This window comes from Zootoca vivipara, chromosome 6, assembly GCF_965207765.1.
Source record: "Zootoca vivipara chromosome 6, rZooViv2.hap1.1, whole genome shotgun sequence".
NCBI lineage: Eukaryota > Metazoa > Chordata > Lepidosauria > Squamata > Lacertidae > Zootoca > Zootoca vivipara.
In genome coordinates, this window is record NC_142589.1 from 18669250 (window position 1) to 18695063 (window position 25814).

The following is a 25814-nucleotide window of genomic DNA, read 5'->3' on the forward strand; positions in this document are numbered from 1 at the left end:
AAGTAAAATTAAATCAGGCGTTCATGAAAAGCAGAAACATTTGGGGCTCATCCTGTCTGGGTCTGAGATCCACCTCTTGGCAAGCCAGTGATTTCTGCCATTACTTCAGGGCTAAAACAGCATAAACAAAACTCGAGTGTCTGAAAGGAGAAGCAGATCATTATAGAAAGAGGGGAGCAGAGCAGGGAGAGAGATTTTCTTTTTTTCTTTTTAAAAAATCCCATCCCGCAAATGGCACAATCCTCTCTCTTACCAGATGCTGTGTGCCTGGCGAGGAAAAGAAATCTGATTTAAGGGAAAGTGGGTGGGTGGGAGAGAGAGAGACGATTTTCCAGCTTCATTTTGTAAAAATAATTTAATAAAGAACGCCTTCCCCACCTCCACCCCTTAGGAGTTCCTCTGCTTTGATTTGTGCCTGAATCCTTCCTGTAAGTCAATAGGAACACAGTTTTCCTCCTTTTGGTGCCGAAAGGCCAAATTCAAACCAGGGGCTTACACAAGTTAGACTGTGAAGAATTAGAGGCTGTCTTCCTTCAGGTCCCCCCCCTTCCTCCTTAAGAGCCGACAAAGAGCTAGCATCCCGACGCAGGGAGCTGATGTCGAGATTAAGCATGACCGATTTGGACAGGAAGGAGTTTTCTATCAATCTTGCTAGCCATGCCGGTTCTTGTAAATCAACATATCTTAATTAATTACATTCTTTTCATACCGAGACTATTTAAATTGATGCGGGTGTGCTGTGGTGTATTTATTGCTCATTAGCTCCTTGGACGGTGCTAAGGCCCTAGAACGCTTGTCCCAGACAACTGAATACACCTCGGCCCATTGTGGGTATCCAGGTATACGTTTGCCGCTGAAAGTTCTGGTTTGAAGCTGCTCGCTCAAGTCGCCGTCTGGGAGAGGACTTACTGTCTCTTTCACAGTTGCTGTTACTTACGATGGACCAAAGCTATTTCTTAACGTAAGGCATCAATCCAGGTGACTCTAGCATGGGGTGGTTAGGTTCTGTAAATGTTAGTTTATTCTTTTTACACATTTCTGCAACACTGGATTTTTGAAAAAATGAAAACGAAAGTTCACTGGCATTTTAGTGCACATTTTTATTCATTTCTTCATTTAGAGGTGATCAATTTCCCACAATTGAATGCATTTTTGCATGTTATTTTCTTGTGGCTTTCCCCATATGCATAATTTTTTTGTATGCACATGACTTAGTTGTCTATTTGCATTGAGAAGTTTGGAGAAGTGCAAATTTTGAAAGATAGCTGTATTTCCATTCCCGTGCTGTTTCAGATGACGTGTGAATTAGTTGGTTTTGCTTTTAAAAACTGAATTTCCACTCATCCCTGTTCCAGCAAAGGGCGTCCACATTGCTTGTGATGCAGAGCTGATTGCTCCAAAACATTCTCTCGAATATTTGTGATGTACTGAAACAAATGTTTCAGGCAAAAGGTCACAACAGAAAACAGAAAGTACATAATGTATAATAATTAAAACATAACAGGATGAAAACCAAATATAATGGGAAACAATTGCCATGGTCAAAGGACAGAAATTAAAGCTACAATCCTTTTTCAATCATGTCTCAGCAGTTTAGTTATTATTTTTGACTACTGATCTGCTCAACTTATCCTCTATAAATTATGAGCGTGAATATTCTCTGTTTCCCAAACCCTCAGCTCTTTGCTTGATATTTTCCAGCTATTTGGTATCTGTATTGAACATCCACTGACATTTGATTTTCGTATTTCACAGCTAACCAATGCCCTTCAGATGTTTTGGTCTCCAAAGTCCCATCACACCCAGCTAATGAGCAGGGCTGATGGGAGTCACAGCCTACAACATATGGAGGGCACCACATTGCCTACCTCTGCAATATTTGATCTGTGACAGTGCTGAATATATCGTGCAATTTCACGCAAGCATATGACAGTTGGCATGCAATAATAGTTCTATAAACACAAAAGCTTGCTCACTATTTTGTACCACTTTTAGCTGGTCCCAATCAAACAGTGTGGTCATAATGGACCAACACAGTTGCATACAATGTTTGGCTGCATTTGACTCTTGGCATGCGTACGGTGATATTTAGTATTTCGGCAAGTAACACAAGGTTTTGTATTGGCGCTAACCAAAACTGAGATAGTGATAAGCATTTCCTTATTAAATGTTTGCCCCGTCTTTTATGCAACCAGCCAAGCCAAGCCAGCTAGCAACACTAAAGATATCATCAGTAGAATGTAAATATAATGCAATTGTATTGAGGTCCTGTTTGGAGGACTGGATTAACCAGAGTTCAAATTGACTGGGAGACCAGAGCCCAAATCACCACTCTCCCATTAAGGTTGCTGAGCCACAGGGAAGTTGTGACGATAATATGAAGGGGGCGGGGACACGACACATATGCAACCTTGAGCTCCTTGAAGGAAAAAGAGGGATATAAAAGAACGGTAAATAAATAAGCCGGGTGGGGACTACCACAATTAAATCAACAGTTACTTTTTTAAAAAAACTGAGAGATTTTATTTTTATGAAAAAATACAACAGAGCAAATAAAAAGCTTCACCACGAAAATAGCAGCAGCAGCAGGCGAAAGTTACCTGAGCAGGCCAAAGGCCTGTTGAAAGAGGAAGGACTTCAACCTGGCAATGGAAGGACAGCAAAAAAGGTTAAGCTGGCCTGGAAGGCCAACTGCAGCGATTGGGCACTGTCCTGAGTGCCCGCTTGCACATCGCCAAGATTTTCATTTGCATGAAATTTGCAGATCCTAATTTATACGAATAGATGCAGATTTAGAAAGAGTTACTAGAATAGAATTTCCAGCACGTCCCAGCTTCATGGGGGAGAAGAGAGTGTTTACCTGTGTGCCTGCTCAATCTGGTGTCCAGGTGCTGATTGTTGATGGGTGATGTCAAGGCGCCCATGGCTCTTCCTGTGGCTTTCAACTATAGGATTGTACTCTCTAAAGTAGGGCACTTGGCCACCCTACCCAACCCCGTAACATAGCACAGGAGCATAATAAGCAAACCACAGAGTCCCTCTAGTTCAGTACTGTCTACAAGGAAGGGTAACAGTTCTCCGGGGTTTCAGACAGGGAGATTCTCCCAGTCCTGCCTGGAGAAGCTGGGAACTGAACCTGGGACCTTATGGGTGCAAAGGATGTGCTGAGCTATAGTCCCTCCCCGAAGCAGGGGTTAGACCCAGTGCTAGTTCTACTCAGGGTTGTTGTTTAGTCGTTTAGTCGTGTCCGACTCTTCGTGACCCCATGGACCATAGCACGCCAGGCACTCCTGTCTTCCATTGCCTCCCGCAGTTTGGTCAAACTCGTGTTCGTAGCTTTGAGAACACTGTCCAACCATCTTGTCCTCTGTCGTCCCCTTCTCCTTGTGCCCTCAATCTTTCCCAGCATCAGGGTCTTTTCCAGGGAGTCTTCTCTTCTCATGAGGTGGCCAAAGTATTGGAGCCTCAGCTTCACGATCTGTCCTTCCAGGGAGCACTCAGGGCTGATTTCCTTAAGAATGGATAGGTTTGATCTTCTTGCAGTCCATGGGACTCTCAAGAGTCTCCTCCAGCACCATAATTCAAAAGCATCAATTCTTTGGCGATCATCCTTCTTTATGGTCCAGCTCTCACTTCCATACATCACTACTGGGAAAACCATAGCTTTAACTATACAGACCTTTGTCGGCAAGGTGATGTCTCTGCTTTTTAAGATGCTGTCTAGGTTTGTCATTGCTTTTCTCCCAAGAAACAGGCGTCTTTCAATTTTGTGACTGCTGTCACCATTTGCAGTGATCAAGGAGCCCAATAAAGTAAAATCTCTCACTGCCTCCACTTCTTCCCCTTCTATTTGCCAGGAGGTGATGGGACCAGTGGCCATGATCTTGGTTTTTTTGATGTTGAGCTTCAGGGTAGGTTATTGCAATTACTGTGATACCCATAAGTAACTTGGGTCAATGAATTTCAGTGGATCTACTCTTGGTTCGATGCAACCCCATAACTTGTGGGCCCATTGGTTAAATTTAGTGCTATGAATGAGGCTTAAGGCAGGACAAACTTGTGACATTGATTTTAATAGAACCTAAGTTCTAACAAAACTCTCTGGATCCAACTTCTTTATACACTCAGCACTGAATCAAGTGGAAAGAACGGCACAGGCTGAACAAAGAAGCTTCTGGGGTAGCTCAGTCGGTAGAGCATGAGACTTTTGATCTCAGGGTTGTGGGTTTGAGCCCCACCTTGGGCAAAAAAATCCTGCATTGCAGGGGGTTGGACTAGATGACCCACATGGTCCCTTCCAACTCTACAATTCTACGATTCTGTGTGTGCCTGTTTAGCTGTCCCTGGATGAAGAAAAATAACATTGCATCAGTTAATGCAATGAGACCTGTGGGTATAGGGCGGTATATAAATTTAATTCATCATCATCATCATCATCATCATCATCATCATCATCATCATCATAGGAGCCAACTCCTAGGGACCATGGGGGATTTAGCCCCCACAATAAAATATTTGAGGGGGGCTGGGCCCCCACAAAGCGGATGGGCATTCCCATTCAAATGCTGTGTGTGCATTGCGTCATGGGATCGTCATGGGCCCCCACCATATTTTATTCAAGTTGGTATCCCTGATAATGATAATAATTAATGGTCAGTCCCTTAACATGCTGCCCCCCAAATGTGGAGGGGAGCAGATGAGATAACATTAAGTAAATCCTATTAACACACCACCCCCACCACCCCCGGTGTTTTACTGCAGGAAAAGCTTTATTCTTCTGTACTGGATATTTTTGTAGGAGTTGCGGTCTAATGTGTGGCTGTGCATGCTCACATGCGCCTCTTGGTCCTCCCCTCCCCCCAAATGTGCCATGTCTCTGACACTACCTTCCCCCCCTTTCTTCTCTGAGACTAATCTATGACAGGCAGACAAGACTTCTCACTCATCAGTTTTGCCAGTGGGAATTTATTTTGGACTAATGGAGAGAGGAAGCTGGAGTGGTTCAACTTGAGCCACATGTTTTCTTACCGTCCTGCATCAATGGAGGAGAGGTGAAAAGGGGGGCACACAAAAGGGGTACGCAAACCTTTTGTTTACTCTCCGCTTGCCACAGACTGCACTGCACAAATGGATTTTCCAATGGGTGCAATTTACCCCCAGACCTTGTGGAATATAGCTGCCGATCCTCAGAGTGTGATTCAGGAGTGATATCTCCAGGAAACTGCAATCTAGAAAACATCCAAAAAATTTCCAAGAAGACCCAGGCCACATGCCTCCCTATAAAGCAGCATGATACCACTTTAATTGTCATGGCTTTCCCCAAAGAATCCTGGGAATTGTAGTTTGTTAATAGTGCTGAGAGCAACTAGGAGGAAAAAAGCCCCACACCATTCCCATCGCAGAGTTACAATTCCCAGAGTTCCCTAGAAAGAAGGATTGATTGTTAAACCACTCTGTATTTTTTTTTAAGCTCTGTGAAGGAAATAGAAGGTGCACGGCTTATTGTAGATTGTAGATTGTTTTAAACTGTTCTTGATGTTGTGTTTTAATTGTTGTAGCTCACCCTGAGACCTTATGGTGAAGGGCAGATTAAAAACAACAACAACAACAACAACAACAACAACAACAACAACAACAACAACAACCAGTCAACCAGTGTACAGTTTGTGTGTCCAACATTTTGTCCTGCTTGAGTAGACCTGCCGAAATTTATGCACAAATTTATAACGATTTCAGTAGGCTCACTCTGAGTAAAACTTAGTTTGTGATGACCCTGCATTTACAAATACTGACATTTATTCCCGGGTAGTGTTCAACAACTATACAACCTGTGTCCCACTGTGCACAATTGCTCAGCTGTACAAATTCAAATAGCAGTGGTACCTCGGTTTACGAACTTAATCCGTTCCAGAAGTCCGTTCTTAAACCGAAACCGTTCTTAAACCGAGGCGCACTTTCCCTAATGAGGCCTCCCACCGCCGGTGCCTTTCCACAGTTCGGCTTCCGTTCTTAGACCGAGGTAAAGTTCGCAAACCGGGACACTACTTCCGGTTTTGCGGAGATCATAAACTGAATAGTTCGTAAACAGGGCTGTTCTTAAACCGAGGTACCCATTGTACAAGAAAGGAGATTCCAATGAAAAATTAGGAATACCGGTTCAACAGTGGAATGGACTATTTGAGAAGGTGGTGGACTTTCCTGCATTAGAGATTTTTAAAGAAAGATTGGATGGCCGTCTTTCAGGGATTTTTTAAAGCTGTGATTCCTGCATTGCAGGGGGCTGGGCTGGATGACCCCTGGGGTCCCATCCAGTTCTACGGTTCTGAGTTAACCCATTTCAAAGGCAGAGCAAACAGAGCTCCCTAACTTTATTCCGTATTAGAATTGAGACCTTTATCGCCTGATCTGGCAAGTGCTTTTGCCTTGATAAATCATTTCCTCTCTCCCCACCACCCTGTTGCATTTATTATTATTATTATTATTATTATTATTATTATTTATTAGTTTTCCTGGAAAAGGTGAGGAAATTCTGCTAACCCCCCCCCCCCCAAAAGAAAAAAGAAAAAAGGGGGATCTGTGCGTAAGGCAAGATGCCAGTGGCCAGTTAAAAGCACCAGCATTAACCTAATTTATTAAGTGTCAGATGCCCTCTTTGTTTGCATGTGCTTGAAACCCTATTGATGTCAAGCAGGCGGTTAAAAAGCATAATGACATGGCATTAGAGACCCTGAGAGCAATTAACAGGCTGCTTAATTAGCAAAAGGAATTAGAATTTGAGTGGCTGATCTTTGCTTAAAGACGTGTCTTGTGCTTGTGTGTGTGTGTGTGTGTGTGTGTGCACAAGACGGAGCAGTTATCTGATTATGCATTGATCAAACAGGCTAACCCAGTCTGTAGGTAATTCTTTTCCCGCTTCCATCATTGTAATCTTTGAATATACAACTGTTTAAATATTCCAAACTGTCTCAATAAACAAGACAAGAGAACGCTTTGTATTGCGAGGTGGGATGTGGGTGGGGTGGGGGGAAGAGGAGAAGCCTTTCCCCCCTGGAAAAGCTTTCTTTTCCTGTTGGGGGAGGGAAGGGGGTATTTGGTGCAGGGGAGACAGAGGAAGCTTGATGGAAGGAGTACCAAAGATTCATTTGTTTGTGAGTAGCCTTCCTATTTAGAGGGGGAGGGTTCAGGATTGGCTAGTTCAGGCATAGGAAAACTCCAGCCCTCCAGATGTTTGGGACTACAATTCCCATCACCCCTAGCTAACAGGACCAGTAGTCAGGGATGATGGGAATTGTAGTCCTAAACATCTGGAGGGTCAGAGATTGCCTATGCCTGGGCTAGTTGATCTGGTGAGGACATCCCACCACTTAGCTTTTTTCAGACATTACACAACTTTGCTTGCATATAATTCTTCCCGCAATACTTTTTTTTTTTAATGTGGATCGTTAAGGATGGTGGAGAATTTTTTTCCAGTTTGTATTTAAAGACGAACTGGCCAAATTCGCACTTCCTGAAATGATACGAGAGCCAAAAATGTGTACATGAAGTTAAGGAGTTGCTGGACGGGGGAACAGACTACCTTGGAAAGTTGGCAGACTCTTCATCATTGGAGAGGACGGATGGCCACCTGTTAGGAACTGTGTAGCCATTTGCACGGGGTTGGACTAAATGACCCTTCGGGTCCCTTCCAACTCCATGATTCTATGGAACGCAGCCACCCTTTGAAATCCACCCTGCTCTGAATTTTGCAGTGAATTTCCTCAGCCAAGTAGTGTGTACAAAAATTTTAATATACTTCGGCAAAGTGTGTTTAAAAATGTATGTAATATTTGTTTGTTTGTTTGTTTAATAAAATGTAAACACTGTTTGACTATATCTATATATAGGTATATAGATATAGTCCCTCAAAGAGGTTTATAAAGAGGAAGGAACATAACATTCAAAAAGGCATCACACATTGAAAAGATGCAGGCAAATGTACTATCCACAAGTGACACGATAGCGGATGGTACTTGGTTTTGACTGATAAACTTACACAACACTATAGAGCAATGCATAGAAAAACAAAACAAAAATATATATACTTTTGATTCCGAATGGTTCATATTTATTTCTTTTGTTAAGTTTCACCCAGGACAACCTAGCCACCCCCTGTAATCCCTTAATCTTCTTGGTCTGGTTATTTAATGTAACATGCCACTGTTGTTTTCTGCCTTATAAACAGCATAACTGTATTTTACTTTGTACCTAGTGAGCAATACCCATTATTCGTTCTTTGCATTGTTTCATGTTATTATTAATGAAAATATATATAATATATATATATATATTTTAAATGCACCATGAGGGGAAATAGTTTGGCAAAAGCATATACAGTGGCTCCCGAATGCCATAATCCCGGAAGTAAGTGTCCCGGTTTGTGAATGTTTTTTGGAAGCCGAATGTCCGTTTCGACTGTTGGCATTGTTTCCAGGGCCAATCAGCCAATCAGAAGCCACACTTTGGTTTTCGAACGTTTTGGAAGTCGAACGGACTTCCAGAACGGATTGAGTTCGAGAACCAATGTGCCACTGTATTAGGCAAAATTCCATACTGATCTGTGCTTTAGGGGGAAATCCTCACTAATATGCAGGTGAATTTTCAGGAGGATTATTCTTTCTTTTTTTAAAAAGGCAAATTACTACGGCAATGTAGAGAACTGAATTTAAGATTGGATAAATGGGAAATTCAGAAAACCAAAATGGACAAATCTGTCTATCCCTGACAATTGTTCTAACTACTGAGTTATCCTTAACTAACTACAATTCCCAGCAGTCCGGGGGGGGGGGGAGTCATTATTATTAAAGCAGTACGAGGGTTCTGTAAACACATCCTGTGCCTCTATACTGTTTCTTTTTATGGATTGCAATTTTAATGATGTTTTGTGATGGCGGCAGGGGATAACCTTCTCTTTTCAAATACTGGAATGGTTTTCAGTGTTTTCTTTTTTAAAATATATTTATTGATTTTATAAAATTGAAAAAAAACACACACATTAAACACAAAAACACAAAAAGCACATAAAACACAAGAATAAAAAATTCCAAACACAATACAAAAAGAAAAAGAAACCATATTTATCATTCATATATCCTAACATTTTTTACTTCCTCGTATCCCTCCTAACCGCGTTTCATTATATTTGTAATTTCTATATCATACTTCAATCCTCTTATTTTTCCCTCCACACACATAATTGAATCCTTTTAATATTCCCTTAACATATTTCCTTTCATTTCTTATTCAACACTTATATCTATATCTAAATATACTATAATACCTCTACAAAACCACCTCTACAACCTCCATGTACTTCCAAATCTTATATTAGACATTCCCAATATTGCAATTGTTTCTTATGCGTATAGACTTTAAATTTCTTCCAATCTTCTTCCACCGACTCTTCCCTCTGGTCACATAGTCTCCCGGTCAGTTCAGCCAGTTCCACGAATTCAATCATCTTCATCTGCCATTCATCCATTGTTGGTATATCTTCACTCTTCCAATTCTTAGCCAAGGCTTTCAGTGTTTTCATTGCTTGCAGCCCACCTTGACACCACATGGTGAAGGGCCGTCTAAGAGAATGCACTAAAGTAAACGAAAAGAGCACCCATTGGATCAGGCCAAGGGTCCATTTAGTCCAACATCCTGCTTTACACAGTGGCCAGGCAGATGCCTCAGGGGAGCCCCCAGACATGATGTCCAAACAATGCTTGACTCTCCAGCAGCTGGTACTATGTGGTAAACTGCTTCTGAAGCTGGAGGTTCTATATAGCTAGGAGCCGCTGGTAGATGTACCCTCTCACCCAGTGTTTCCCAAACTTGGTTCTTCAGCTGTTTTCAGACTACAGTTCTCATCATTCCCTGACCACTGGTCTTGCAAGCTAGGGATGATGGGAGTTGTAGTTCAAAAACAACTGGAAACCCAAGTTTGGGAAACGCCAACATCAGCAAGTCATATCGCTTCATTGATAAATTGTGTAAAAGGTTCTTCCTTTTCAAGCCCACTGATCAATTTCATTGGACCCCCGAATTCTAGTGTTAAGAGAGGAGTGGAGAAAAACTTCACTCCATCTGCTTTCTCTGCACGACGTACAAACCATCAGGTTTCTGTCGGCAGGTCCTCAGAATGACAACTTGAAGAACAAACATATTTTTCTCCTGGCCGACATGTAATCCGGAGACCCCCCACCCCTGCCCAGGAGTGTTGTGACGTAACTTCTCTCCTGGCAAAAAAAATTATTCAAGTGTAGTGGATGTAATTATGTGATTAGCTTGCCTGTGTTTCAGAGATTGTGAGGCGGCTGTCTTAGAAACGGAGACGGTTTCAGTGCTGGGCAGGGACCAGGTTCTCTTGTGGTCCTCCTGATTCTTTCTGTGGAGGGAATATAATTAAATGAAATCTCAGCCTCTTGGTCAAAGGATGGGCTGATAACAGAGGCGGAGTGCCTCAGTGCTAGTATTCTGGGACGGGGTATGGACACCCTATTGAAATGCAACGTACCTGTGATCACGATCACAGCCAGTATGTGATTATGCCACCAGGTGCGGAAAACTAGGCAATGGGAACATTTCAGGGAAGTAAATTGGTGAGCAGAGAAGCATTTCCCCACTTCTAGAAGTTTCCCCACTTCAAATTTTGCTGCATTCTTTTTTTGGGGTGGGGATGATGACTATTTCTGCTGTAAAGTTTTAAAGTTACACACACACACACACAAACATGATGGTGAAAAGAAAGCACTTCTTCACTTTTTCATGGAGCGCAGAGTTAAACTGTGGAACTCCCTCCCACAGGAGCTCACTGACTTAGACGACTGTAAAAGAGGACTGGACACATTCACAGAGGAGAGGGCTGTCAATGGCTCCTAGCCATGATAGTTACGCTCTGCCTGCATGGTCAGAGGCAGACAGTCATTATTCTGAATACTAGTTTCTGGAAAACACAGGAGAGGAGAGTTGTTTCTCTGGAGGTTGGGTCCCACAGGCATTGGTTTGGCTACTGCGAGAACAGGATGCTGGGCTAGATGGATCTTTGGCCCGATCCAGCAGCACTCTTGTGCTCTTATGGATGAGAGAGGGAGGCTCTTCCGTTCATGCCTCCCATGTGGGCTTCTTGGAAGAATCTGTTTGGCCCGTCTGAGAACAGGATGCTGGACTAGATGGGCGATTGCTCTGATCCTGCAGGCTCTTTTTACATTCTTTAGTTCTTACGTTTATTGCTACACACGTTTTTGCCTCCGGCTGTGCCTACCACTGGCATGTGGCCATCTGATGGTTGCCAAGAAGAGACTGTGGTCCTCAGTCTGAAAGTTCACCTTCCCTAGCTTCCGCAGTTTCTCTTCACTTACCTTTTCTTCAAACTCAAATTCAATAGCTACCCCACTGCAATATCAGTGTTGGTATGGAGAGGCGGAGTTGCCCAATTTAGTAAATTTCCACCACTGGTTTGTTTGTTTAGGGGGGGGGGGACATAACACATACCCTCCAACATTTCTCTGATGAAAATAGGGATGTCCTATTTCATCATCATCATCATCATCATCATCATCATACCCTGCCCATCTGACTGGGTTGCCCCAGCCACTCTGGGCAGCTTTCAACATATATAAAAACATAATAAAACATTAAAAAACCTTCCCTGTACAGGGTTGCCTTCGGATGTCTTCTAAAGGTTGTATAGTTACTTATCTTCTTGGCTCAGGGGTCGCTTAACTCCAAACCCAACATTTCTCCAATGAAAATAAGGACGTCCTAAGGAAAAGTGGGACATTCTGGGATCAAATCAGAAACTGGGACAGCTTTTGTAAATCTGGGACTGTCCCTGGAGAATAGGGGCGCTTGGAGGGTCTTATACCAGTGTAAGCTTTTTATCCCGGAGAGCAATGCAAGCCTGCCATCTGACATAAGGAAGTTGACTAGGGAAAACCAGGATGTGGCATTGCTAGTTAGCCAAGGGAACAAGTGCTGACAGACCTCTGCCTGTCAACACTGCCTTTGATTAGTCAGCCGACCTTGAGTGATTGGTTCACCCTTGGCCCTGATCCTTTCCTTGGGAGGATTTTCCACCTCTGTTTGCGAAGCAATGAAGCTGCGTTGGAAGGAGACCCGTTTGCGAGGAGTCAGTGCTGACCCTGGAAAGCAACGGGGAGCGGGGGCGGGAATGATGAAGGTGATTCAGATTTAGATATTTTCACTGGGCCAACTTGAGCTTTGCTGCTGCCCAGCTTCTCACCCTGGCGGCTTCCTCCCGGTGATTTAGTTTAATTTAAAGGCAGCCGTGTTTACAGAGCTGCCGAGTAAACACTTCCATAACCTCAACCTCTAATCAACACAATGCTTCCACTCTGGATATTCAGGAAATACAGCTCCTTTACATATTGGCAAACTCTCTCCACCCCCAGTAGCACTTAACTGTTTAAGGAGACTTGGAACCAACTCACTGAGAGTGAGATGACTTTGAAGGGACATGAAGGCAGCATGGCATTCAGATGTTCTGTCTCCGCTGCAAAGCTCTAAGGCAATATTAACCTAGAAGGTAACAGGACAGGCCTCACCCCAGAGTTAAGATTAGCATTACTCATACCCTCCACCATTTCTCTGATGAAAACAGGTACACACTATTCAAATAATAATAATAATAATAATAATAATAATAATAATAATAATAATAATAATAATTTTATATATACCCTGCCCATCTGACTGGTTTGTCCTAGCCACTGGGCAGATTCCAACATATATAAAAACACAATAAAACGTTTTTTTAAAAAACTTCCCTATACGGGGCTGCCTTCAGATGTCTTCTAAGGTTGTATAGTTGCCTATTTCCTTGGCTCGTGGGTCGCATAGCTCCATACCCTCCAACATTTCTCCAACGAAAATAGGGACATCGTAAGGAAAAGCAGGACATTCCGGGATCAAATCAGAACTAGGACGGTTTCTGTAAATGTAGGTCAGTGGAAAATAGGAGCACTTGGAGAGTCTGCATTACTGTATATTCCTGCGTATAAGACTACTTTTTAACCCAGGAAAATCTTCTCAAAAGTCGGGGGTCGTCTTATACGTCGGGTCGCATTTCTTACACGGCGAGTATATCCCAAACTCTATATTTTAACTGGAAAAGTTGGGGGTCGTCTTATATGCCCAGTCGTCTTATATGCCGGAACTGTTGAGATCTCGCTTGACTTGCTTTTTAGCAATATTTTCCCATCCTTCTCTGATCCTCTGGCTCAGTCTTTCCACCTTTGCATTGCCATATTCCCAAAAGCAAAAATCTGGATAAAGTTGTTGAGAGCTTCCCCCCACTCAAAGCTGTTGAGCTTTATTTGGGAACATCTCCCCCCCAAAAATTAAGTTTGGGGGCTTTTTTGAATTTTTCTTCTTCTTCCCGCTGTAGCGGTACCTATTTATCTACTTGAACTTTGATGTGCTTTCGAACTGCTAGGTTGGCAGGAGCTGGGACCGAACAACAGGAGCTCACCCCGTCGCAGGGATTAGAACCGCCAACCTTCTGATCGGCAAATCCACAGCACCACCCACGTCCCATAATCTGTGTAGCCTAATAATTTATGGACTTCGGCTGTTGTGGGTGGGTGGGGGATGCACATAAACTGTGTCTTTCCAGGGGTTGTGTAGGATCCACAATACTTTTTTGTCATCTGGTGGGATTTTATTTCCCATGCTTCATACTTAGATGCTTGAACATTCACCATCCATGCCAGATCGGGAAATAGGGAAGTATTGATTTATATTCGTGTGCCACGATTTCTTTTTCCTGACTCTATTGTTTGTTTGCTTTGTATATGGTAGGTTGCATTATCCTGCTTCTCCAGGATTGTTAATAAAGGTTAATATTATATGCATATCTATACTATGATAACATAAAATTAATCGTTCTGCCCTGGAACCTTTGAAACGCTTCTGCGCGCCCCACTTTTGGAAGCACTGGTCTATCTACGCGGAGCAAAATAATATTGACACGAGGCCCAGCGGCGATGGAGAAAAATATTAAAGGCAAAAGAAAAATCTGGGGCAGGCTTGAAAACTTTGAGGAAATCTTAACCTAATTTGTTTCATTAGTGAAACATGGACCCGTCCAGGGCATCTGTACCCAACTTTTTAATTTGTGTGTGTGTGTGTGTGTGTGTTGAAAGGAAGATTAAGTTTAAAGAGATTAGACAATCCCAGCCACCCCTGTTCCTGCAAGACATTAGCTGTTCAAAAATGACAAAAATGTCCATAAGCCTCTCCAGAGGAAGGGCAACCAAATAGGCAGGCTTTTGTTTCACCCTAATTCTTGCCCGCAAAGACACTGGGAGGTGGTGTCCGTTCACCATGTGAGGGATGCTGGAACATGACTTATCTGTCGCCAAGAAGGCAAATCAGGCAGCAGTGTTAGCGGGAGGATTAGAAGTCAGAGTCCCTGGCAGAGAGGAAAATTGTCCGGCCACCCACAAGGTGCAGCAGAGCTCCTAGTCAGCAGAAGGTTCTTGCAACTGGTGGCAGAAATGATGCAGCTTTTATTTCTCCATACAAACAACCAGGAAAACAGCTACCAGATTTTTAGAAGACACCTGAAGGCAGCCTTGTTTAGGGAGGCTTTTAATGTTTAATAGATTATTTCATTTCATTTTCCTGTTGGAAGCCGCCCAGAGTGGTTGGGGAAACCCAGCCAGATGGGCGGGGTATAAATAATAAATTATTATTATTATTATTATTATTATTATTATTATTATTATTATTATTATTATTCTCCCTGGCGGGACTCAAGACAGCTTGCAGATAAAAACAAGAAGCCCTGAAAGCATTGAAAAACTGATGGTTTAAAATGCAGTTGAACACTAATAATAATAATAATTTATTTATATGCCACCCATCTGACTGGGTTGCCCTAGCCACTCTGGGCAGCTTCCAGCAGATTAAGATGTCAAATTAATAGAATTAAAACTATATACATAGAATTAAAATGATATGCATCTGTAAAATCTGTTTAACAAATAAAATCTGTTCAATAATAATAATAATAATTACAATCAAGCTTAATGGCTTCTGCCATATTTTAATGAGTTGTTTGTGGAATATGGTGCCGTAAATTGTGGTAATGGACATCCTGAGGGACGCAGGTGGCGCTGTGGGTTAAACCACAGAGCCTAGGGCTTGCCGATTAGAAGCTTGGCAGCTTGAATCCCCATGACAGGGTGAGCTCCTGTTGCTCGGTCCCTGCTCCTGCCCACCTAGCAGTTCGATAGCACGAAGTGCAAGTAGATAAATAGGTACCACTCCGGCAGGAATGTAAACCACTGCTCTGGTTCACCAGATGCAGCTTAGTCATGCTGGCCACATGACCCGGAAGCTGTACGCCGGCTCCTTTGGTCAGTAAAGCGAGATGAGCGCTGCAACCCCAGAGTCGTTCGCGACTGGACCTAATGGTCAAGGGTCCCTTTACCTTTTAAGACAGTTTTATTTTATTTTTGCATTTATATATCCATCCTTCTCTTCTAAGGAGCTCAAGGTGGCATACATGGTTCTCCCCCTCCTCATTTAATCTGCACAACTACCCTGTGAGGTAGGTTAGGCCGAGAGGCAGTGGCAGAACCAAGATCACCCAGTGAGCTTCATCGCCAAGCAGGGATTCAAACACTGGTCTCCCAGGTCTTAGCCCAACACTCTAACCACTACACTGTGCTGGCTGTCATGGTGATAGCACTTTAAGCAGTCATGACTTCCCCGCAAAGAATTCAGGGAACTGTAGCTTGTTAAGGGTGACGAGAGTTATTCAGAGACCCCCATTCTCCATCCACAATCATCTGTTTGGCCACTGTGAGAACAAGATGCTGGACTTAATGGTTTGACCCAGAAGGCTGGTCTGTTGTTCTTATGTCTAATGCAATGAAGTGAATGTTTATTGACCGGCTGAAAAATAACGCCTCACCAAACTGGCCAGCTGAATGCTTTTTTAAATACCACAACCGAGGGCTAAGCCGATGAATTCGTTCTTTATGTATGCTTTAAGAAGCGAGTCGGAGTTGGCCCGGCCAACCCTCCAAGAGGTCTGGTGGTTTGAAGAGGTGGTAACAGAACACTTCCATGTTCCCGTGGACGGAGTTCAAAATGCAAGCGTGTTGGCTGCAAAGGTTTGCTCAAGTGGTGGATTAGTGGCTTGTGGTTTTAGGCGTGCTAATTCCCATCTAGGGGGTTCCCCTCGGATGCTGGCAGAGCAGTGGGATGGTGTGGCGGGGGAGGGATGTTTCCAAATTTCATTTTTGAAGGAATGAGGAGGCTAGTAGGGAGAAAAGGATGGCATAATAACAAATTGAACATAACTCCCCACTCACATTCCTTCCATCATCCCTAGGGGTGTTTTTCCCAAATGTACTCGCCATCAAGCGTGCAAAAACCTAGAAGTCTTGATGCCTTGTCCAAATATTTCCCTTCAATGTAGAGATGGATGGATGGATCAATCAATCAATCAGTGGCTGGTTCATGTCACTTATGCCCTAATTTATTCCTCAGACTATTCCATTCTTCTTCTTTTTTGGGGTCAGTTTTTGCAACTATTTTTAGACTGTACAAAATTTAAATTAAAAACAAACAAACAGTCCCAGTAATGTTTTTCCTTCCTGAGCCCATTTACTATTTTCCATTGCAAGATCCATTCCCATTTTATTTGGTATTGATGGTTTCAAATTGGTTAGAGTTTCATACATAAAAGTTCCCTTTGATTGTGCAAGATTCGCATTCCATACTTTGCAGAGCCCCTCAATGAACCAGACATTGTGATCAGCAGAGTAATTTGGTTGAATCCAACCAGTGCTTTTTTTGTTTCTAAAAAAATGTTTAGGGGTACTCTCATTTTGACTCAAGAAAACCACCATTTTATAGTTCAGATCGGAAAAGATAAATACAGTAAATGGACAGAAGTACAAAGATTGACAAAATGTTTAGGAGTATGCATATTCCTGCGTCCCCCATAGAAAAAAAGCACTGAATCCAACTAAACTTAACTCAGAGTAGACTCACTGGGTTGTATTCAATGCTAGAGAACCACTGCCAGTCAGGGTAGGCAATACTGAACTTAATGGGCCAATGATCTGAACTAGCATAAGGCATTGTTCTTGTTTTGCTTCATCCTGAACTTCCAGTATATAACAGCTCCTTCATTTTCACAGCGCGCAGGGGGTAAAAAAACAGAAAAGAAAAACAAAGCAAGAAAATATATGGACCTGTCTGTTTGCTTGTCAGGTAGGCCTGTCTGTCACACCCTCTGGGCAAATATAGCTCTTATGATCATTTTCTGACAGGCGCAGCTCGGGAGGTCCTGACCTATGTCGCTTGCCTGCCTATTCTTCCAGCAGGCCTTTTCACACCGGCCTGTTTTAATGCCACTCTCGGCTGACCTGCAACTTCTGTTTCTAATACCTGGGAAACCCAGACTAGTCAGCCGTGGGCGTCCTCCCCCCCCCCGACTCCATTGTCAGGGCTCGTGGTCTGAACAGTGATTGTTACATTTCCACACACCCCGACCTTTTGAAATAAGATTGCATTGAAGAACGCTGAGTCTTCCAGGTATGCTGAAACAGAAGGTGCCGTGCGGACGATAGAGAAGAGGTCTCACAACAGCCCTGCACAGAAAGACTGCAATTGTTATCAGTGGCAGAGCATCATCTCTGGGGCTCCCCTTGAGGAAGCCGGGTCTACTGTGCCCTTGCTGCAATGGTAGATTCCCGAAATGTTCAAACTGAGGAACATCAAGCCCAGGGGCTGGCTGTGCCCCTCCTGCAATCTTTACATGGCTGCCAGAACTCTTCCCAGGCCAAACCCTCTCCTCAGCCACATCCCTCTCCTCGTTTTCCATGCCCTCCTCAAACGCTTTCTTGCCTGGCTCAGATATGGCTCAGATATCACCTCTTTGTTCCCTGGATGGAGGCTATAGATTTTCAGGGCTTTTTTCTAGCCAGAACTCACCAGAACTCCGGCACCTCTCAGGTGGGCGCCATTGCCATCCAAAGAGAACAAGGGGGGTCATTCAAGGTGAGTTCTGGCCCCTTTTTTAATATATAGAAAAATAGCACTGGAAATGTGTGTGTGAGTAGAAACCAGCCTCTTGTACAAAGGTAACATTCCTATCTTTTGCATCCTCCATTTTTGCCTCTGGTTCACCTCACCACTGCCATGTGGCCCCCCGGGTGGTGGCTCAGATGGGAGTGCAGCCCTCAGTCGGAAAAGGTTCCTTACTTTCCCCACATCAATTCAGACTGCAGAGATGATATGTAAGGCTGGGGTCATATTTGATGGATGTCTGTGCAAAGTCCCCTGCTGATGCCTCTCTGCGCACTTTCCTTGTGGGCCCCCAAAGGTTACCAGGGGCTGGATGGGGAGAGGCAGCAGAAGTCAGCAGCAGGGACCAGTGGCGATGCTGATAGCAGTGTGGCTCCAAGTGTCCAACACTCTGGAAAAATGCTTGGTATGGCAGCTATATCACCCTCCCCTCCTTCCTTCCTTTCAGTGCCTCTGGGCCCATCGGGGCAGGACCCAGGGGCATTGGAGATAAGGAAGACCACACCCGGAATACTGTGACCAGTTCTGGGACACCACGATTTAAGAAGGATGGTGACAAGCTGGAACGTGTACAGAGGAGGGCAGCCAAGATGATCAAGGGTCTGGAACCCAAGCCTTATGAGGAACAGTTGAGGGAGTTGGGTATGTTTAGCCTGGAAAAGAGGAGAATGAGATGAGACGTGATAGCCTCCTTTGAATAGTCCAAGGGATGTCACATGGAAGATGGAGCAAGCTTGCTTTCCCCTGCTCTGGAGGATAGGACTTGAACCAGTGCCTTCAAGTTATAAGATAGGAGATTCCGACTAAATCAGGAAGAACTTTCAGGCAGGAAGAGCTGTTTGACAGTGGAACTGTCTCCCTCGGGAGGTTGTAGACTCTCCTTCCCTGGAGGTTTTTAAGCAGAGTTTGCGTGGCCATCTGCCATGGATGCTTTAGCTGAGATTCCTGCGTTGCAGGGGGTTGTACCAGATGACCCTTGAGGTTCCTTCCAACTCTGCGATTTTATTAGCAACAGCTGTAGCTGCCTTGAGCCCAGAAGGCCTCTTAAAAAGTGATGGGTCTGCATCAGCTACAGCCACTGCCGTCCTCTTCTCCAAAGCCTCTGAATTTAGAGAACAGTTTGACACCCTCTAATTGCTTCTCTGTCTAAAGCTTGAGAGGGCTGAGTTGGGAAAGGCGAGCGAGCGAACAATTGTAAGCGGCCAAAATCTCCCACCACCCAATCTCAAGTGATGCTTGTGGTCCTCTGACATCTATGGGCACAGAGCAGGCAGTCTCCCCCCCCCCCCCGGGCAAAGCATCTCTCTCCCCATTGGCGCTGACAGCTTCAACCTCCCGTGACCTCTCTGAGTGCATCGGGCAGACACCGACCATGTGAGGTGGGTCATAAGAAACAGATTTAGATACAAACCCGTATCATCCTACTGGAGGAATGCAAAGTCGCTCCCGATCCCCTTCCACAAAGCTGCATCATGTGTATGAGATAAATCCCGGGGACACAGAGAGGTTTGCCAGCGAATTTGTAAAGGACAATAGCTTTTGCGATTGCGGCACAGACAGACAAAGGCTGCCCAGCGGCACTGGACATTTTGATCTTAAAGGGCCAGTGGCCTCTGCCCACAATCCCAGAGACAAAGCAACAGAACCACAAGGGCATCACCCTCAGGCACAGTGACAGAGGCCTTTTCCAGAGGTCCTTGCATTGTGCATTCTCGCTGACTTGGGCTCATGATGCTATCTGGGCAGTTACATGCAATGTTTCCCTCCGGACCTCCAGTGTATTAAGTCTCATGGCGATCCCAACCTATCAGTGACCAAAAGGGCATTGCCCAGCAGAAGGCAATTAAGGGTAAGAGCAACTGAGGGCCATAGCAAGTGAGGGCAAATACATTCATAAGTGCTCAAGGAACGCAAAAGAAAGAAATCATGGGGTTCCCCAAAGAGTTTTGATAAACCTGTAATTTTAAGCTATTAAATAATAGGATCAGTGTTTAATCCACTAAAAAAGTGCCCCCTTTCTCCCTCTAAAAATATAAGCTTCTGAATTATGTCACATTTGTGCATTTAATGATATGAGAGCTTTCAACCAGTTTGACTTGCGCTGTATTTGAACATAGTGCCACAGGAATAGTCAATGTAGTGTCCTCCAGATATTTTTGGACTGCAGCTCCCATCATCCTGAAGCCCTGGCCAATGCTAGCTGGGGCTGATGGGAATTGTTGTCCAGAAGCATCTCGAGGGCACCATGTTGGCTAACCTGCCAGTACCAGTTGAGGAGGTGTGGGCCCCGTCAGTAGTGGTAGCAGTCAGACAAACAGGAACCAAAAAGTCGTCCATCTTACTGTAGAGATACTATAGGTTGTACCCAATGCTAGTCCTCCTTAGAGTAGACCCATTAAGGTTAACAAACATAATTTAGGTTTGTTAATTCAAGTCGGTCTACTCTGAGTAGAATAGGACACAATATGCAAGGAGTGGAGAGGACAGGGAAGTCCCATTGCATGAGCAGAATGCTACTTGTACAGGGTTGGATACAACCCTGTTTATTTATCCATGTGCCACTGTTGTGAACTCTGGGGTTGCATCTAGTGCTGCTCTGACTCAAAGTAGACCCACTGAAGCCTAGGACCATGACTAACTTAGCTCCATTACTTTCAGAGGGTCTCCTCTGAGTAGGGTTTAGTTGGCGACAACCAAATGTTTTTGTAGGGTGTCTCCAAAGCTTTGGTAACATCCTACTGTTCCAGGGCCACAGAAGCAAATGGGAAGAGGAGATGAACTGTATTTTTTTCCTTGCACAATTGAAACCTGATTGAATTGATGTGTTAAATAAAAGAAGGGTGTCTCCCTGCCACTCTCTCTCTCTCTCTCTCTCTCTCTCTCTCTCTCTCTCTCTCTCTCTCTCTCCCTTCTCCTGCTTTCATTCCACTTCCTAATTATCAGCTCTTTCTCGAGCGATCTTCCAACAGCTGGCTCCTGGTTCCTTAATATTTAGACTTATGGCCCAATTTCAGAAATATTTTCTTTCTTTGCTTTTGATTAATGCTCCCAAGAAACAATGTCATCGCAAGCCATCTACCTACCTTGTCAGCTGGGCATCCATCTGGCTGTGCAGTGCTGGTAATTTATGACCCTTTCTGACAATTTGCAAACCTAATGCAAGAATTCGAGGGAGGAAAGCGGAGGATGGAGGTGGTGTGTGTGTGTGTGTGTGTGTGTGTGTGTGTGTGTGTGTGTTGCAGGGTATGTGAGTGGGTGGGGGGGGTGGAATGCCAGGAGGTTGGGAGATCTCGACTGCCTCTCACCGACTCAGTACGTCTCTCCCCCATTAGTAAAACAAATGGCACGAGAGGTGGGGGGATTGGACATCATCTCCGAGCCTCGATAAATATTTTATCAGCCATAATGGAAATTGTCAAATTGATCTAATTGTACAATACGTTATCAACAAAGATATCAAAGTAGGATGTGGCCTTTGGCCTCGTTGTCTCATTTCAAGGCCTCCCCCTCCTCCTCCCCCCTCCCTGCCTTCGATTGCTACTCCCTAGGAGGAAAGCAGAAAAGAGTGAGGTTCATTATCAAGTTGTGTAAATAATATGCCAAGAGGGTGGGGGGGGAAATATCCCCCCAGAAGATGAATTCCAGAGGAGTAATTAAGTCAGTCATCATAGCTTTGCTCTGGGGGTAAAGGAGGGCTCAAGGAAGGTCTAGCTACAAAACGCTGTACGTGTTGTTTAAGCCAAACCGGTGAAATTGCTAGCAGAAACTCATTTGTGAGTGGACAAATTCATGCAGCTGGAGTCAAGTTCATCCAAAGTTTTGATTTTGTTTAAGTGCATTTTAATTCTGCATTATTTGCTATATTCCTTTGGTACTTTTCCCACAAAGTATCATCAAAGTGATGTGTAGTGGTACTTTGGTTTACAAACTTAATCTATTCCGGAAGTCTGTTCTTAAACCAAAGGGTTCTTAAACCAAGGCGTGCTTTCCCATAGCAGCGGCAAACTCTTGGTAGAAGCCATCATGGTTAGATCCCTTTCCATAAACTAAGCTGTTCTTAAACCAAGGTACCACTGTACAATGTGCAAAACAAATCCAGATGAAACATCTTTGCATCACATGGGACGGGCAACAGACTTCCACTTGTGGGATGGTAGTTTCCTTTCCCTTGCTCACCACTTCTCTATAGCCCCTCCCTGGACACCCTCAAAATCTGCTCCAGGAGGACCCTTCTGAGCACATTTGGAGGGTACACAGTGAAAGGAAGGGGAAATCCTATTTCATGAATGGAACTCCATGTGCACATAGCCGGCTATAACCCATTAGAACCACTTATAAGAGCAAAAATACTATAAGCACCAAATACGTCCATCTATAAATATGTATATTAGGTTAGGCAGTTCCAACCCAACTTTTCTCACTGTAACGAAGTGCACAAAAAGAGACCACAGCCATGCCTTAAGTACCCTACAAATAAGGGTCGAAAACGTGGGCGATAGGGCAGTTCATAACCCCCCCCTTTTTTAAAAAAAATGCCTGCTCCAAAGGTCTTATCTTACTACACTAGGGATTATATAGCTATATCTGAAATTTCATGCATATCAGTTAATATCTTGACGCTCCGCCACGAAAATAGCTGTTTACTTGGCTGTTTTCCTATGTTGTGAAGGCTGAAATTTCAATTCACTGGAGCAGGGTCAAGATTTTAACTGATATGCGTGAAATTTCAGATATAGCTATATAATCCCTAGTCAGGGGCGTAGGAAGATAGGGGTGGTAGGGGTGGGCCACCCCGAGCGGCGGGCTCCAAGGGGCGGCATCGCAGGCGGCCACCCCGCCCCCAAAACACGCACCCCACCCCTGGAACGCATGTTACGGCCCTCCGGGAGGCGCACCCCACCCCCAGAACGGGCACCAGGCCCGCCCCCGGTAAGATAAGACCTTTGGAGCAGGCATTTTCCAAAAACGTTTTCCATGAACCTCCCTAGAGGGCAAGTGAAAATGTGAAATGGGGAGCCACCACTGAGGAGGCCAGTTTCTTATGTGGCCAACCTCTGCACCTTCCTTGGAGGAGGCATGTGGGGAAGGGCTTCAAATGAGCTCAGGGATTGCGTTGCTTCACATGGAGAGAGGTGGTCCTTGAGGCACTGGGGTCTTCAGCTGCATGAGGCCTAATAGGTTGCTATCAAAAATTTCCTATCATACTGAAATTCAAAGCAAAGGTTCTATCTTGTTTCAAAACATCTGAATGGAACTGAAAGAGTTTCCATAAGATTAGTGAGTTTTCCCCACAAGTCTCCGTCACCCCAGCTTCCTTATTTTAATTAGTGATGGGTGAAACTGACCCCACCGTGATTCTTAATTTGCTTATTAACTGAGCCATATAAAATGTAATTACATAATTTTAAAGCATCTTCACATATTTTTTTTAGCATGGTTGTCACCCAGGCAGGAATGTGCTATGTTTTTAGACCCCTTAAATCTGAGGGAGCCAGAGGGGTGTAATGTAATGTTCTCTGTAGTACTTTAATCTAAGGGATGCGAAAGAAATTAATTTTGCTTCTCATTTTAATGCAAACCTACCTAATTCACACTTTATGAAATGATCTGCAAATTAAAACGCACCTCTACTTCAAAATTTCCACTTCTCGAAATGTAGTTCTCCATTCAAATCACGTGTACAAAAATGCACATCTTAGGAGACAGTGTGTCTGGAAATGCGGGCATCGGTGTTAATAGCAATAAAAATGCATTGCATTAGGGGAAACTACTTGTGTATATTAGGGAAAATTGCACGCATAGGAGAAATGCACACTATAAAATACAGATGAATTTACGCAGAACTTTTGTTTTTGGAATGCAATGCAAGAAACTGAATGTACCGTTGGAAAACTGAGGAACTAAGGAAACCCAAACTGATAGATCCATCTGTTCCTACTTTGACGTAGAAGCAATTGCATGGGGCGGACATATATCAAGCTATTTGTCATGCCAGTAACATCATAGCTCATGCCTGCTTTGTCCCTGGTAAGTAGCTTGAGAATACCAGTAGCACTTTTCCAGTCAGAGAATCTTAAAACATTGTTTTGGACAGAGCCCTCAAGCAATGGTTTTCATTAGATCTTGCGGAGGTTTCGAACGAGAAAGTCTGCATTCGGTGTTTTTGGTTTCCTGTCATTTCAAATCAAAATAAGAATAAGGGAATGTGGTATCTTGATAAGAACCTTGAGCTGAAGTGGCTTTAGGTAGTAGCATCGTTTCTAGAGGAAATAATAGCGAACAGGCTGCAAACTTCCTGCAACGATGCTTTGTCGTCCACTTGTCATCCCCAGTGCTGGATTTACGTATAAGCTAAACAAGCTATAGATGAGGGCCCCACTCTCTTGGGGCCCCCAAAAAAAATTTAAAGGAAGAAAAAAACCTGGATGTACATTTCCAAAATATAAGATAAAAAACAAATAAAATAAAACCTACATACAGCAACAGTGTTCTGTGTTGTGTAGGCTCCTATGATGCTAGCCTGCTCCCTAAAATATCACTGCTTTGCTCATTTCTATATATAGGGTGCCTACATTCTTCATGGACTGGTTGCATGCCAACATGTGCAAATGGCTTTAGATACCTATTAGGTCCATAAATTACCATATACAGTGGTACCTCGACTTACAAATAACTCGACTAACGAATGTTTCGAGTTACGAACGGAACTCCGACCGCCATTTTGGATGCGGTTTAGATAGGATTTTTTCGACTTACGATTCCCCCCCATAGGCTTCTACTTACGATTTTTTCAACTTACGAAGGTCCGTTCGGAACGGATTAAATTCGTAAGTCGAGGGACCACTGTAGCATATATTCAACACAAAAAAACAGCGACAATTTGTTGTTGACAAAGGACAGCAGGACATATAAAGGGACCCATTACCTTCAGTAGCTTAGGGCCTCATCAAACCTGAATCCGGCCCTGGTCATCTCCCCCCCCCAAAAAAAAAACAACGTTTGCCACTTTGTCCCAAATGAGAAAGGAAAGAAAGTGCATGGCTTGTAACCAGTTTGCAGAAATTAACTTGTGACTTCCAATCAGATCATAATAGCCTTCAATTTAACTGGAGGTGAACTGGTTCAATCTTCCACTTCTTTAAACCCGGTAGGTGAAATGAAGGGAAACTAGAGGCCAAAGTTAAAGGTCCATGCAGTTCACAGCCTCAGGGCTTGTGATCTGGGAGAGACTTTCAAACATAAACAATATGCTGAAGTCCTCCTTAAAATGTTTAATCTTTCTTTCTTTATTGCTTGCTTGCTTGCTCCTTCCCCCATCTCTCTAATGTACGCATACTTACTTTTGTGCATCAGACTAAACTATACAAATTAACCGATCATGGATGGATCAGATCAAAGGTCCATCAAAGCCCAACACCCTATTCTTACAGTGGCCAAAGAGAAGCCCCTGGGAAGTTGGCAAGCAGGACCTGAGTGCAACTTGTGCTTTCCAATAACTTGCATTCACAAAGTGAAGGTCGAACATAGCCACCATGGCTAGAAGCCACAACTTCACAACCCTCAATTTAATTTAATTTAATAATTTATACCCATCTGACTGGGTTGCCCGAGCCACTCTGGGCTGCTTCCAACACATATGGAAACAAAATAAAACATCAAAAACCTCCTGATACAGAGCTGTCTTCTAAAAGTTGTATAGTTATTCATCTCCTTGACATCTG

General features: G+C 43.8%; 1 protein-coding gene and 1 non-coding gene across 6 annotated transcripts in view; both read left to right on the forward strand.

Annotated features, from left to right (window-relative positions):
- The window catches only part of PRDM16 (PR/SET domain 16), a 474533-nt gene that overhangs the window by 86218 nt on the left and 362501 nt on the right, over positions 1 to 25814 (forward strand). The gene's annotated exons all lie outside the window — the stretch shown is intronic.
- On the forward strand, positions 4171 to 4246 carry TRNAK-UUU (transfer RNA lysine (anticodon UUU)). The gene has a single exon. It is a non-coding gene; the product is annotated as a tRNA-Lys (tRNA).